Source organism: Lutjanus erythropterus, chromosome 19, assembly GCF_056507025.1.
Source record: "Lutjanus erythropterus isolate fLutEry1 chromosome 19, fLutEry1.hap2, whole genome shotgun sequence".
Lineage (NCBI taxonomy): Eukaryota > Metazoa > Chordata > Actinopteri > Lutjaniformes > Lutjanidae > Lutjanus > Lutjanus erythropterus.
In genome coordinates, this window is record NC_139335.1 from 28,389,454 (window position 1) to 28,397,378 (window position 7,925).

Consider the following 7,925-nt stretch of genomic DNA (forward strand, 5'->3'; position numbering starts at 1 on the left):
TCGACCCATATTATCAGCCTAGTATTGGCCTATCACAGCTATATCAGTCTATATTGGTAGTGGCTTATATGTTGTGCCTATATGATTTTTTTAACAGAGCAAAATTGTGAAATTGTTTGTATTTGTTAGTTTAGTGGGCGGTGTTTCTAATTCTTAAAAAAACCCACTAAAAGTTTACTGTTTTGGTGCCCTGATGTCCTTTTGGACAGAGATTATTGCTGAACTGTAAAATATCCTGCCTCCATTATATATTCTTGGCCCAAGAGTTTTAAGGGTTCACTGCAAAAAATGTGTGTTTATGTATATATTCTGATTCCTGATTCTGTATCAATAATAGTATCAGTCAGATCCTTGTTTGGATTCATCAAAATCATACAATAGCATAAACAAACTAAAATATCTCCTGCATCTACTGTAGGTAATACACTGACTATCAATACCTGATATACTCCCACTTCAAATAATACAAACTATCCCTTTAAAGTTTTCCTATTCAGACCTCTTTGTGACATTCAGTGTGAGTTTCTTAACTTCTGTCACTGCAGCGGCTGTGCTGGTAATGGAAAAAGGAAGTGTGTTGGTCTGTATAGGCCTGCTGACAGAGTGGACTTTTAGACATTCTTCAAGCACTTAGGTTTGCCAAGCAGAGTCATGTGCTCGCTGTGAGCCGTAAAGTGTGCGAAAGGGCTCCCGTAGAAAGTGCTGTGTGGGGATCAAATGCATGAGACAGACGATGGATCGGGCAGGGGCAGAGCAGAGGACAGATTATATGATCTGACATTGCCCCGTGGATTCAGATCCACAAATCTAGCCTAGAGGTGAAGTGGGTGGGAGAGCGTGTCGGCTGCCAACAACGCTGTGACTTCCACAGTCCTGGCAAGGCCTTCTGGGTTGTTTACTGTAAACAGCTCAGCACAATCTAATGTCTCATGTCCTCTAGGACCGAGCCAGCTTTTTTATGTTAGTTTACATCCTCTGTATGTTTCTTGTTCTTTTTCAGTAGTGTGTAAATTATGTGTGGGCGCTTTCTCGTGGTATTTGCAGTTGTAACAAACAGCCGTCACCTGACAGAGCAAGGTCAGCAGCCATAAAGAGGCACGTTAAGACTGCTATATTGTCTTAGGGTGTAATCCTCTAATGTATCCTCCACTCACTGCCGCTTCTGTCACTTGTGCTTATGAAGGAGTGTAACACCCTAAGATCCCCTAATCCCCCAATCGGTCTCCAGCCTGTGCTTTGACTCCAGGAATGAGAATGTGGGCGGTGGGAGAAATTAAGTTAAATGAGCAGTTCGCCAAATGTTGTTGCTCATTTTCAGTGTTTTGTGAAAATCCGACTCATGAGGGCTTAGTTGAGCTGTTTTAAAGCTTGTTTACACTGAAGGAATACATCACAAACCATGCAGGCTTTCTCCAAGCAGAAAAGAAGGTGTGGCCCCTCTTGAGATTTACTAACATATAATTTATTGTATGTTAGTAAATTTAAAGAAACAATATATAGAAATTGTGCATCCAAAAAAGAGTAAAGCAGTCCAAACAGCAAGTTGGTTCTTTAGACTACATACCCATTCTTAAGAACTTGGACAATTCATGTCCTAAGAAAAAAAAAAAGTACAAGTTCTCTAATTTTGAATTTTTGGTGAAAATGTATTATTTAAGGATTTATATATATGTATGAAATCTATGTAATTTATGAAATGTTTCGGTTTGCTTGCTCTGTCTCAGACACTCTTGTCTCAGACAAGAATTCACAAGAAATGTGGTAAAAATCAAATACATACTGATAATGTAGGTATTAAAATGTGCTATTATGATCATATTTGTTATAAATTTTATTTTTTTTTAATGAAAATGTTGGCCCTTGAAAGTGGTGTCCCAGATTTCCATCAGCTCCATCAGATTTTTATAAAAACATTATTTAATCAGGCAATGAAAGGGTTAGCTATACACTAAGGACCCCTGTCGCACTTCCTGGTATAAGAAAAGACGGGAATACTGCTCAAACACTGGTGAGCTTTCATTTTTCGACAAATTCATTAAATAATATTGCTGTTAGATGTGTCCGAACCATTACTTTGTAGCCCTTCTAAGTCAAAACAGAAGAATTGGTCTAAAACTGTGTATTTTGATAGCTTTAAGAGATCTTGTAGCAACTTTAAGAAGCAAAATGGCTATTCACTGCAACAATGCTGTGAAATGAAGAATATTAACTAATTTAATTTGTCAGCTCCATAAGGTGTCAACTCAGATTCTCTATCTGACTGATAATAACCAAGATTAAAATGTTTCAAAATATATTTTCCAAGCATAATTAAAGGGTCTGTCCCAGTTCTCAAGAATGTTATGATTGAAGCAAATTGTTTCCCGCCGCCCCCTCCTCCCCAGACTCAGGGAAGCTCAGGAATGCTGCAGGAGTGCAAGACGATGTAACACTGTAAACTGACAATAACAAGTGAGGACGAGTCCAATGCTGTAAGTTGATCAGCTATTTATAACTTCCAGTTGTCTGCTGATGTGAAGTTAAACCAGTTAATAATCCTGAAAACAAAAGTCCACTGCTCTGAAAATACACACTGGAGTTAGTGACTTCCTGCCTTCTGCCTGCCAGACTCCATTAACATTTTGCTCAATTTAACTGTTACAAACATCTACTTCTACTAAAAAGATTATTAGTAATGTCTTACAACTCACAAAGAGACGCTAATATATTCGGCAAACATTCTGCATTAATTTGAACCCTAATTAATGTGAAATGTATTATGTTTCCTTAATGTCAGATGACATATTATGGTCACTTTCTGATTTATTACATGGTCACTTTCTGATTTAAGGTCACCTTGAAAAAAAAACAGTGAGAAAGAATCCTTTCTCACCTAAACCTAACACAATAAAGACAAACTCGATCTCGCCCTGACAACAGAGCATGAACAGAGGCTGTCCTCCTTCGCCGCTGCCCTGTATGACATAAACATACAGGCTTCTGTGATAGGACCATATACAGAGTTATGCTCAACAGCAGCAGCAGCAGACGTGTGACGGAGCATAATAAGCCACTTCCGCTTTTCTCCGAACCAGCTGGAGGAAAAATAAAGCCAAAGGAAAAGCCAGGAAGGGGAAAAAATCATTGCACTAATATTTATGAGCCTGTGAGAGAGGAGGAACAGAAGTCACACCAGTGTTTGAGGCTCATGATTAAAGAATACATTTGCTGCACTGTGTTTATGTTCAGTGTTACACACAAACAGCAGGGCAAGGGCAAACTGACACACAAGCAGAGGAGATTTTTCACACACCACCTCCTCAATGTCTGCCTCCCCTCCTCCCCCTCCTCCTCCTTTTATCCCTTTTTTTTTTCGCCCCCTCACCCTCCCTCCTCTCCAGCTCAGACGGGAGAGAGAGCCTTTGACGTCACTGGTTGTTATTACTTAACACAACTCTGCAGAGCGCCCTGGGCTCCTCGTAATAGACAGATGCTTTGCTCTCTCTTTGAAGAGTAAATGAGGCAGTGGGTGAGACATGCAGCGATGGAGACGGGGAGAAAGGGAGAGGAACACTGTGGCTGCAACACTATCACTGAGACTGGGACTTTCAGCGTAGTTTGTCTTTGTACTGCAACTGAGAAAAATCAATGCACTTTCTCTCTAGAGCCATTTGTAGAAAATGGTAATATCTGAGGGAGCTGAATCATATTTTTGTTCCTTTTGTGCATCTCCAATCAGATTCCTTAAAAGGGTAAACATTATGCGCCTGGAACAGTATTTAGAATAATGCATAAGAATAACGCATTAAAGCTACTATAAGGAATTTCAACTGAATCAGTTAATCAGTTAAACTGATTATAAAACGGTCTCATTTCAGTTCTGGTCCCTAAACATGACCTGTACAAACATACAAAACAAAAGGAGACTGTTTGCGAGAAGATTGGCTAAGTCTGTATTGTTTTTTGTAATGGCTGCCACCAGGTCAGATTACAGTGAGTAGCAAGTTAGCCAGTTGAAAGATTTTTCTATAGATCATCTTATTTTTGACAGTATATTTGCAGTTACTATGGCGGAAACAGTATCGCTTTTGTCCACAGGGGGTGCCAAAATCAACAAAATATGGAAGTTCCTCTAGTAGCTTTAAGGTTAAATGGCTGACATCCTACATTTCCAGATACAGTGGTGGTCTCAAAGTAGGCTTTTTGTAATTGAACACTACTTCTAATAGGTCATTATATAGGTAATTCTGTTTTTGGCAATATATTTTGTGGTTATTATGGTGGAAACACTACCGCTTTTGTCCACAGGGGGTGCCGAACTCAACAAAATATGGAATTTCCTCAGTAGCTTTAAAGTTAAATGGCTGACATCCTACATTTCAGGGTATAGTGGAGGTCTTAAAGCAGGATTTTTAAGAATTTTGTAACTTAACATTACTTCTATGAATTAAAAAAGAAATCCAAGGTACTTGGTCCAAAGTAAACAAGAAAAAGAAAACATAACATGACAAAAAGAGAGGAGAAATAAACGAGGCTGTGACAGGTTTTTACTACATTCAATACACTGTTTTTGGCTCAGCATCACTGCCTGCCATTATGAATCCAAACGTAATGTATTCAGGGTCATATTTCCTCACCACACGCTCTGGAGCTTTTACTGGAACAGGGCCGTCTCCCACATCACATTTTTCTCTAAAAAACTGATCCATTTTGCATCTCTGCATCCGAGGGAACATTAGCTCACTAAAAGTGGTAAAACACGTTCATCTCTACCTAATGATGCATCGTGATTGGTGTGGTTCAGTGGCGTTTACTGGAGACGCTGGGGTGGGGGCATTTATTTTGTTAAAGTGGTGTATCTGACCCAGAACAAAACAGACCAAAAAGTTTTAACATTTTTAGCTCAATAAATAAAGTAATAGTGCATAAAAAACCCAACAAAAAACACACTGATTGATATTGCTTTCAGTAACAGTATTCTTTTCAGTACCATGATATCAGTGCCATTTATTGCAAGAAAATAAGTATTTTTTTTATTATTGTAGACACCTGGGGGATGTATGGTGTCACGTATGGTGACATTCACACATAAGTGATCATTGAAATTATGCATTTTAATTTGATATATTTAAATATGAAAATAACTAGTGTTGTAAATTTCCCAAAAATAATATTATATATGTTTTTAAATCTTTTTTTTTAATCCAATTATTTCGTAGTACCACCGCCATCATCACGGCCCACTAGATGGCGATCTGAGGCCCGCCAATGGGCTGCAGCCAACTTAAAAATAACCATCTTAAAGGACCAATATGTAGGATTTGTTGGCATCTAGTGGTGAGCCTGCAGATTGCTAACACCTTGCCTCACTTCCCCTTCAGAGAGAACCTACAGCAGCTGCGAAAATTGCAAAAAACTTAAAAATATTCTTATTTTTAGGTGATTATACAATAATGAAAAAATGTGAACGAATATTATTGTCCATTTCTGCCATATTTTGCCAATAAATCTACATAAATCTTACACACTGGATCTTTAAAGGCTTCCTCTGAGTTGAAATCCTTGACAAAGTGACACCATCTTCCCTGTGGACTGGCCAAAGGATGAAAAGGCTAATTATCCTAGAAGGGATATTGATTAGAGGGGGAAACTGGAAGACTGCAGTTAGTTATCTCTGTCAGGATGGTAACATGTCAACACAACACAATACCTTGAATCCATCAGCATTAACATTAGCTGCTTACACACCAAAGATAGTCAGTCAGCCACAGTGCTCAACCGTTTCATACTGAATATTTAACTAAAAAAACAAATGATATTCTCAGAAACCTTCAAATGAGTCAGGTTATTCTGTCGCTGATACATGAAAGAACCACCATGATACAAAATCTCATCGACTAAATTTCATGAGCGACTGAGTTTTTACACCAACATTTCATGGTGTTATCAGAGAATGACAAAGTGCGCCTCTTCTTTACTCTGGAGCAGTCTGTCAGCTGTGGCTGCCCATTAAACATCATGCATCAGCGGCCTGGCCTGCGGTGAGTCACACAGCATGCATACACATGGAGGATTTACATGCCACAGTGTATGTAAATACGGAGGTTATGTTATCAGTTGTCACGACAGCAGCGTAAGTACTTTTTCTCCTGCACAGTCGCCTTCATAACCCAGCGAGGCTGTTACATAATTCATCCAATGGGAGCCCACAGGGGCAACATCAATAGATCCATTCGCCATCTGCAGAGAGAAAAACAAAACAAGGCTGAAATGCACAAGAGTGTCCTAATATAACCGACTCTGAGCTGTGGCTCATTATTGATCTGTGATCAGAAACATGAAATAAGGGAAACGTGATTATTCTAATTATTTGCTTAAAACATGAGTGATGACATCTCCAGAGAAGAAAATTCTGTAACTTTCGGATGAAAATCAAACCGACTCACTAATCACCGGTTCTCTGCTGTATGTGTTGTTTTCAGCTGCTTCTGTACGCTCTTGCCCGTCCTTCCTCCCTTTTCACTCGTTGTGACCTTGTGGCACTGCTCAGCGAAAACAGTGGCAGTGTGATTTAGCTTTAACCTCCAGGCAGAGCAGCTGAGTGGTTGGTGTCAAACACACACACACACACACACACACACACACACACACACACACACACACACACACAAAAGAATGGGTCAGTACAAGTCAGCTGCACTATTCTAATATCCCTCAGTACTGTATGTTCTCATTAATGGGCTGTCATGAGTTCTTGGCCACACTCTATTTTAAAGTACACTAATAAGACACAACAAGCCATGCTTTGTGTCAAATCAGACAAAAACTAGAAACAAAAGTTCTTTATTGGACAGTATTAGATCCTTTATTACACTTTATTAGAGTATAATTAGACATGTTACAATGGAACTGTACTGTAAACTAAAGTGTATTAGTTTGTCTGATTTCACTTTACTTTACAGTACAGTTGTTGAGTAATATGTCCATAATTACCCTCTAATAAAGTCTATTCAGGGTCTGATAAATTGTCTAATACTGGATAGAACATATCATTTCTAGTTTTCAGCTTATTTTACACAGACCGTGGCTTTTTAAGTTATTTTTTACTGAACTATAAAATAAAGTACGACCTAGTTTTTTAAGCTTTAAGCTTTTTAAGCTAACTCTCGTCATCCTATATTTCTCCTGATTTGGTTGCTCCCTCTTTACTCCTCATTCCAACCAGCACTCATGACTCCATGACTTAAAAAGCATATAAAGAGGTAGTCAATAAGATATCACTAGTCTGCTCTGTCTTCTATTTTCTGTTTATCCGTCTTGACTTTCAGCATTCGCTCTCATCTTTATTTAATATTTTCTTTATTTAATAATTCCCTGTATGTGAAAACCTACTTGGCAGCAAACCCAGATTCAGATACTGATTCTCTGTGTGTAATCACACCTCCCAGCCCCCCAGGTCTCTTTGCACATAAACTGTTTCAAATGATGGAGCGACCCCTCCGGTGCCCCAAGGACATGGAGGATCGATTTAGTAATGAGACGTGGATAGTTGATGGAAAGATAAAAGAAAGGTGCCGAGGTGTTTTTGATTCATCTGTAGGGACATCACTTTGTGTGGTTTAGTGCCTAACATTATGTTGATTGCCTTACATTTTTCATTCTATACTCTTCTCCCACCAATCATTCATGAGTTTTTAAATGCAGGGTGCTGCAGACAGAAGCCCACTGTATGCATGGGATCTGTCTGGAGGGGTGGAAAGTCCCCCGTGTGGTCTTGGGTCTTTTGCATGTTTCATGTCCTCTGGTTCTCTTAAACAGCAGGAGTTGATCTGCTCCGGGCTGCCCAACAGAAACAGTAAAAAAGGTAAACAAAATGGGCCTGGTAGATTTTCTGCAGCTGCATGTTAGTTTAAAAGAGCACATTGTGTTATGAATTATTGACAGTA